General features: G+C 41.9%; 1 protein-coding gene across 2 annotated transcripts in view; it reads right to left on the reverse strand.

Annotated features, from left to right (window-relative positions):
- The window catches only part of kansl1a (KAT8 regulatory NSL complex subunit 1a), a 226,076-nt gene extending 220,585 nt beyond the window's left edge, over nt 1-5,491 (reverse strand). The window contains exons 1-2 of one of the 2 annotated variants that reach the window (XM_060939394.1): nt 4,928-5,491; nt 1,316-1,436 (exon numbers count right to left, since the gene is read on the reverse strand). The gene's annotated coding sequence lies outside the window, so the exon portion shown is untranslated. The remainder of the gene's footprint in view (nt 1-1,315; nt 1,437-4,927) is intronic. The other variant, XM_060939393.1, reaches the window with a different exon arrangement.
- Between the last annotated feature and the right edge of the window lie 2,674 nt (nt 5,492-8,165).

Here is an 8,165-nt window from a genome sequence, read left to right on the forward strand (position 1 = left end):
CATAAAGAGGACCGGACACCAATTCTGCCATCTGTTTGCTACCCAGACATTGTAAACTATTTGTTGTTTACACCCAGTGCCTACACTGCTGATGACTTGAAAGCCTACAAAGGGCTACAGGCTTACAATTATGTTGTTAGTGGCTTGGTTCGTGATATTACAGCTGTTATTAAGAATAACCTACACATAGTTATTATTATTATTAAATTGTAGAAGTCTGGGAGGCTTGCTTCTCATACAGTTATCAACTTGGGGCCAATTTAGCATGTTTTAAATCTGAATTTCTTGTGTTTGCTTACCTCAAAGTGTCCGCAGATCATGCACAGACTTATCCATTATATCCACAGTTTTTTGCCAAGTCTCACACAGGTTTCTTTCAAGTCTACTGTTGGGCCAATAAATCAAATAAAACAGCTCAGATTTGTTTAAGTCGTTTGCCACTCCACTTTATTCTCGTGGGTTCACATACCGCTGCCGTTATCAGGAGTTTGTTGGTCTTCCAAAATGGCGCAGGGTCTGTTTACTTCCGGTTTCGGGTGACATCAGTGAAAGGGGTCTATACACACACGCTAGTGATAAGTACATTCACTGAATGGAAGGACATGCTTTTGTGTCTCAAACAGTAAACCACACCCCCTACATTATCATTTACATAGTGAACTATTCCACAATAGAGATCTTGCATGTGACGTCACAGCCGATCCAGATTGTAACAGACGCCATCTTGTCGGTCAAATGCCATATTTCCGCCTTTTACTTTTACTTCTGGTTCTACTTCTGCTTCTACCTTTTCCTCTGGAAAACCCTACTATATACAATTCTACTACAACGGCTGCAGCTACAAGCTCTCCCTACCTGTGCACGTTTATGTTTGTGTGTATTTTTGCGTGTTGTTCGTCTGTACCGGACTTCAATATCCACTACAACCGTATGGACTTACTGGACATTGGTTTCCAGCAGAAAATGACGGTTTGTAGCGATTTCCATTGCATGCACAACATTCCGGACGAGATAGCGAGACCAGCGGGGTCTCCATGGATTGTTATCGGGTCTGGCAGGCGAAGGAGGCGGCGTCGGGAGAGGAAGCAAAAGCGAGGCTGCAGAGCCGGCCTGTTGACTAAGTTCAGAAAACAGCCACTCAAACCTCCACTGCCAAGCCTCTATCTCTCCAACGCCAGATCCATGGTAAACAAGACGGACGATTTGGAATTACAACTGGAATTACCTTACCTTATTCTATTCTCGGCTGGTCAGCGCTATACTAGATACTACTGGTATGTCTAGTATCAGTACTAGTAATACTTAAGTTACTTACCCGTCCAATGAGGATTGTTATTTTCTTGTTTACAAGATGCCACATCTGAGGGCGGCTGACAAATCCTGAATTTCTGTAAAGATAACTGTCCAGAGATTTATAAGCACACAGTGCTTCACCACTGAACAGCGAGGGAAAGTTAATGAGGTAATTATACACGTCTGGGTATTCCACCTCTGGCAGTTCCATATCCACTGACACGGTCGTGAAAACTACGTCCGGTAAGCCATAAGGGTCACTAATCTGTAGGTCGTTTATTTTAGACATATATCTAGTTATCTGTTCATTAGAAAAATGAGCCGTGTAGTCTGTCGGTTGAAATTTATCCATTTTGTACACGAGTGCAGCAGTATTCAGCGGTGTTTTTTACCGACAAGATGGCGGCTGTGTACTTTCCAGTCACGTGACTGCAAGATCTCTATTTGCAGAGGCTGCACAGGAAGCTGATGTAGGTGAGGCCATCCTTAAAAAAAAAAAAATCCGTTTTCTGTCCACCGGGTGAGCAAAAAAAATTCAGTAGGGAGGGAGGGATTTTTTTTATATATGGATGGATAAATCACAATGCTGTGTTTGCTTTTTCTTTCAGTACTTTATTACAAAAGCAGACACATTTAATAAAATATGACAGTTTAATCAACTGAAAAAAAGTTAGCATTTTAAATGCTGACTGCAACATTTGCAAAATTTTTACAAAGGTACTTAAAATGTCCGACACACGGACTTTTTGTAGTTCTAAATCGACCATTAGGCCTAGTTCAGATGAAATTACACTATTAAAATGACCACTGAATGATTTGTTTTTCTGAATCTTTACTATTTTGTTGTTCGCTAGAATACCATTTTGCGATTTCACACTTAAGCAAATGTTTGAAAACTCCAGATCTCCTTCCTTCATGGTGGCTGCCATTTTTTTGTGCCGCACAGCGCATGTGCAGAGCTGATTTAATTCTATATTCTGCGCGGAATGCAGGGCTTGCCACAAGCGCCAGCTGCCGGCCATACAGCCGACTACACAATTAAGTCCAGCCGGCTACTTTAATGACTTATTTTTGTAGCCCACAGGCTCTAAATATTAATTTTCGATTTTAATAAAATTAAATGTTTATCTAACGGACTGACAATAATGTCAAACTGAACCGCACTCATTTAAGTTGTGATTCGCACTGTTTGTACCGATAATAACCACAAATTCCCCGCCGACTTCGTTGATCAAGGGACAGTAACTCATCCACGGCCCCGACATGCGGTGTGCGCGCGCACTCAGCGGAGGCAGTAGTGTGTCGGGGCTGTCAGAGGCGACATCAGAGGGAACAGAAGCAGAGATAACGCTTATTTTGTCTCTGGTAAACCAGTCTTCTCTCGTTCAATTACGTGCTGGCATCAAAAGACACCGCTGGTTGTAAATGAAACCAAACTGAGTCGTTGGAGTGTATTTTCATACACAAATGGAGAAATGTTCACTGAGCGTTTAATTGTGTAGCCACCACCGCAGACCATTGTCAATTCATAGCATGCTCAGTTGCGTGAATGTGTCATACACCGAAAATAAGAGATTTACAAGCCAGGAACGCCTCATGATGCAATACGCAAGAAAAGAAAGAAGATTTACTGCCATTTTACTTTGTATTTGAGTAAAGTGAATAAATAAATGGTCTGTGGAAAATACATTTAATCCTGGGAACTGCGTGCACAGGAGTTTATTTTGTGTTTACTCCCCCCGGCTGGCTACTTATTTGTCATGGCTGGCTAGTATGAGCCTTAGTGGAAAGCCCTGGGAATGCATAAATGTCAAGTTCGATTTTAGATTTACGAATCCGAAAAAAATGTCGAAAAACCGGCGTTAAAAAAAAAAAAATTCAACCGCACAAAACGGCACTCACCCGGCCGGTGGACCGGAAACAGAAAATTTTTTTAAATAATGGCCTGAGGGGAACAGGTTGTTTAATTTCCTCCTAAATGCAATGGCAAACTGGATAAGACAGTCCTACAGTACAGACACCGACTGTACTGTAATAATGTTTTTAGTTTTATAATTCATCTTTGCAATATTGCTAGTCATTGTTACAAGCAAAACAAAGTGTGTTGTGTCCTAAACTCAAGACGCATTACTACCATACATAAGTCTTACATATATGATATTGATTTGTGTTTCATGTTTTCAGGGCTTGCCTTATGTTGCAGAAATAAATGTTTTTAAGAATAGGATGGTTTTTTTTTTTAAACATGTACTTTTGTCTAAATAACTAAATTATACCCCGAAAAAACACATCAGTATTGCCTTGAACTGTGTACTTAAATTTGCAGAAACACCGCAAAACTTTAGGGCAAAAGGAAATTCAAGGGGGCAAAAAATGAGGCCGTCGGTGTCAAAAGTTAACGTTGAGGCCTGATATATCCGGATTCCTTGAATGTGTTGGATAGAAAAGAGGGATATTACACTCCCTGGGCTCCTGCTAAATATAAGGGTCATAAAATGAGGTTAAATGTTTAAATAAATAAATAAATGAATTAATTGGGGGGGGGGGGGGGGGGGGGGGCGCGCGCTATACAGTAAGGAGCAGCGCGCCAGAGATGGAAGAGGAGGCCATGCAGCTTTATGGCCGTGTGCGGCATTTCAATAAGATTAACTTATGCAACAGCCTGCACATCTGCTCGCCTCACTAACGTGGTTAAGTGGCGGAAAATTCATTAGAAATCACACACACGCTGGAAATAAAGAGTGAGTGACATTCTGAATGATAGCAAGTACTCATGTGGTAAATCATAACCGAGACAGAGGGTTACGTTCGTTACGTCTCTCTCTCTCTCTCTCTGTTTCCGCCTCAGAGTTTTCCAGATTATCTTCAATATTAAAAAATAAAAACCCCACCACTGGCTCCAATTTCAACTTTAACGTTAATTTTAAGTAATTTAGTTGCCTGGTCAGCTAGCTAACCCAACAAAGCTGACTTCAGAGAACAAAAAAAAAAAAAAAAAAAAGGCTAACGGTGGCCGCAGTGTGTACTGCGTGTTTATGTGGCCAAGCCCAAGGCGAGGTTCAGCATTAGCAATCACCCCGCTAAGAAACAAGCGCGCTCGCGCACTCGACTTTGTGTGAAAATTACTGCAGTCCACTACTAAAACAACTGCACTGTCCTGACACACACACTGAGCATACAAACAGAGTAAACAAGTCCTTGACCTTAATTTCGTAACGCATTTTGTTTTAGCGCATTAAAACAACAAACCTCTACCACAGATCGTGTTAAATGCCATTAATATCACTAATATTACACAGTTATCACAGGCTGGAAGGCGTTTAAAAACGAAGGGAAGGTGAGCTATACATTTAATACTGGAGTTATAACATTTAATAACCTCTAAACATCCAGTTACACGCGATATTACAAAAAAAGCAGCACGAATCCCTCTCTCGGTCATACACAGAGAGAGACAGACAAAGATATATGTTTATATATATAGGTAAGTAACATTATACATGCGTTATTAAAGACAATATATTTCTGGGTATAGAAGTAAGCGTATTTCGGCGGTTTTAACATTAGCGCGCTAATCCGCACTTGAGCACTGACTCCAGTCTCGAACACAAAGAGAAAAAAAGGAGGAACCTACCACGTGACGGGCGCGAGGGAATTTCGGCAGCGGTTCCACACTCGTTTGTTTTTGTTTGTTTAAAAGTGCGCTTTAAAGAAAATAAATAAATAAATAAATAAAACAATAAATGCACGCTACACCGAAGTAAATCAGGCTTCTGTTGCATTCCCGGCGCGTTCGCCGCGTACACAATGCGCTCCTCCGGAAAAGCCCGCTTTCATTCACGCGCCCTCTCGGTCTGGTTCCGTGATCACGAAATGGGCGAAGAAGCTGACGAGGCTGCGCAAGCTCGCCGTCCGCTCAGCGCGTTCAACGCAAACAAAAGAAAAATGCACTCTTCCATACAACAGCAAACAGTTTCTCCGCGTCTCGGGTGTGAGAACCTTTAATCCGCGCCCTGATGAACAGGATTGATGAGCTGAAGATCACCGATTTCAGGATGATTTTGAATCATCATTAGAAGGAGAAGCGCGCGGAAGATGGCGGCCGGTTCATCTCTTCTCCTCTCCACTGCTTTGGCCAAACAGCGCACGCAGAGGCGGGAGAAAACATGCCTCACACGCCGTCGCCGCCACATTGCAAGCGCGTGCACACATATGAACCACCAGAGGGCACGCACGTACACTTTTTTTTTCTTAAACCGGAAATACGCGTTGTGAAATTGGCCGTATCCCGAACCGCACTCTACCCTACTCAATAGTGTGCCACCGCACCACAGGCTGCGTGGGCCTGCTATTGTAACGTACACAAGTTTGCACCCACCTCGCAGTCACACCCATATGTCTCATTCTAGATTTGCCATAATAATATCCTCCACTCTTCTGGGAAGGCTTTCCAGTAGATTTTATAGCAATTGTGTGTATCAAAATTTGTGTGACTGTCTGGGAAAGAACTACATATGGGTGTGATGGTCAGGTGTCCACATAGTTTTGGCCATATAGTGTAGTTTTGGAGGAAGTCATGGACTAATGGTTAGACAAGCAACTTTGGGACCAAAAAGGTTGCCAGTTTGGTTCCCTGGACCAGTAGGAATGGCTCATGTGCTCTAGAGCAAGGCACCTCACCTAACCAAAAGCTTTAGGATGCAAACTTTTGGTCCCAAAGCTGTTTCTCTAACCATTAGGCCATGGCCTCCTCCAAAACTACATCCCAAAACTACACTATATGGCCAAAAGTTTGCATCCATCTCACAATCACACCCATTTGTCCTTGTTGAGCATCTCATTCCAGATTTGCTATAATATCCTCCACTCTTCTGGGAAGGCTTTCCACTAGATTTTAGAGCAATTGTGTGCAGCCAACTTTGTGTACCTGTCTAGGAAAGAATTACATATGGGTGTGATGGTCAGGTGTTCATATACTTTGTCATATCGTGCAGTTTTGGAGGTAGTCATGGTCTAATGGTTAGAGAAGCAGCTTTGGGACCAAAAGGTTGCCAGTTTGGTTCCCTAAACCAGCAGGAATGGCTCATGTGCCCTTGAGCAAGGCACCTAACCCCAACTCCTCCCCAGGCTGCAGTTGTACCTGGGTGTGTTGTACCTCGCTCTGGATAAGAGCGTCTGCTAAATGCCATTAACAGAATATAACATAATGTAGTTGTTATTTCAACTCTGCAGTAATTATATTCCAGGGATATGCACCATGTTGCATGCAGGACTGTTTTCACTCCTTTTTGTTGGAAAATGACAGGTGTTTGTCTAATGCACCTTATGGTGTGACTACCAAAATAAAATGATGTCCACATAAAACAGAAAGATGTCAGCATTAACTTTTTTCATCAGTTTGTGCTTTTGTTTGTAGCTCTTCTGTGGGATTGGACCATATGGGCTATAGCCTTCACACCCTGTGAGAATCAGTGAGCCTTCGACACCCATGACCTGTTGCCAGTTCACCAGTTGTCCTTCCTTGGACCACTTTTGGTTGGTACTAACCACTGCATACCAGGAACACCCTACAAGATGTGCCATTTTATCTAGCCATCACAATTTGGCCCTTGTCGAAGTCGTTCAGATCCTTACCCTTACCCATTTTTCCTGCTTCCAACACATCAACTTCAAGAACTGACTGTTGTCTTGCTGCGTAATATATCCCACAGGTGCCACTGTAATGAGATAATCAATGTTATTCACTTCACTGGTCAGTGGTCATAATGTGATGGCTGATTGGTATAGTATAGTATAGAAACAGCCCATAATGAATTTTTTAACTGAATGCAAACAAACAGCTATTATTTTAAAACCTTTTACAAGCTGTTTGGAAGAAACCCTTCATTAGAGAAAATCACAACACTGTAGAACTGCATTAATCTCATTATTAGAAGCCAAATTCCAATAACGTTGGGGTTAGATGAGACCAAAATCAAACACTTTGGTCATGGACACAAAGAGGAATGCATACAAGGAAGATCAGCCAATGCCTACTTTAAAATATGAAGGTGGATGAGTGTTCTGATGATTGACAGCATCATGAAATCAAATATGAGGAGGTCCATGACTGGCCATAGATAGAGCTTTCAGCAAGATGGTGATGCAAACTCAACATAGAATTGTTAATCAAACAAAATTCATGTTTTGCTATGACACTCTCAGTTTCTAGATTTGAACCCTACTGAGAACCTGTGGTCTAACTCAAAGAGGATGGTCCATTTAAACAAACTTAAGAATATAAAGGAGCTTAAAATGTGCTTAGAGGCTTTAGATCCTTCTATAAGTAAAGGTATCGATATACAGTCAACTCTAAAATTATTATCAACCTTCAGAACTGGAGAGAAATCATTGTAGAAAAGACGACATTGCGCATAATTATTCAAACTTTTCACTCAATTTGTTCCTGTAACAGAATCATTTTCCTCATCACAAACTTTTGGCATTAGTGATAAATTTGATTGTTGATTTATAAATATGAGGTTGCACCCCATGTCATTGCTTTAAGCACAGCCTCCATTAAAATTTCATTAAAATGTGGCAATGAAATAGCCTAGTAAACTAGACCCACCCGCCTAGCGGCCAAAAATATTTTTGCCTAGCGAGTGGGTCTAGCCTCGCACCATATAAACAAAAACACCCCGGGCATCAAATCGTGCCCGCCAATCACAACGCAAGGTTTTTGTTTGGATTCTTTGGGCGGGCTTTTGCAGGAGTGACGACAAAGCTGCGCGACACTGGAGAAAGCACAGCAGGAAAGATGGCTACGGCTAGTGAACAGCGTGTGTTGACTCCGCTTTGGAATCAGTTTTAGAAGAATTAGACTTGGAGTT

This window comes from Neoarius graeffei, chromosome 14 (assembly GCF_027579695.1).
Source record: "Neoarius graeffei isolate fNeoGra1 chromosome 14, fNeoGra1.pri, whole genome shotgun sequence".
Classification (NCBI taxonomy): domain Eukaryota; kingdom Metazoa; phylum Chordata; class Actinopteri; order Siluriformes; family Ariidae; genus Neoarius; species Neoarius graeffei.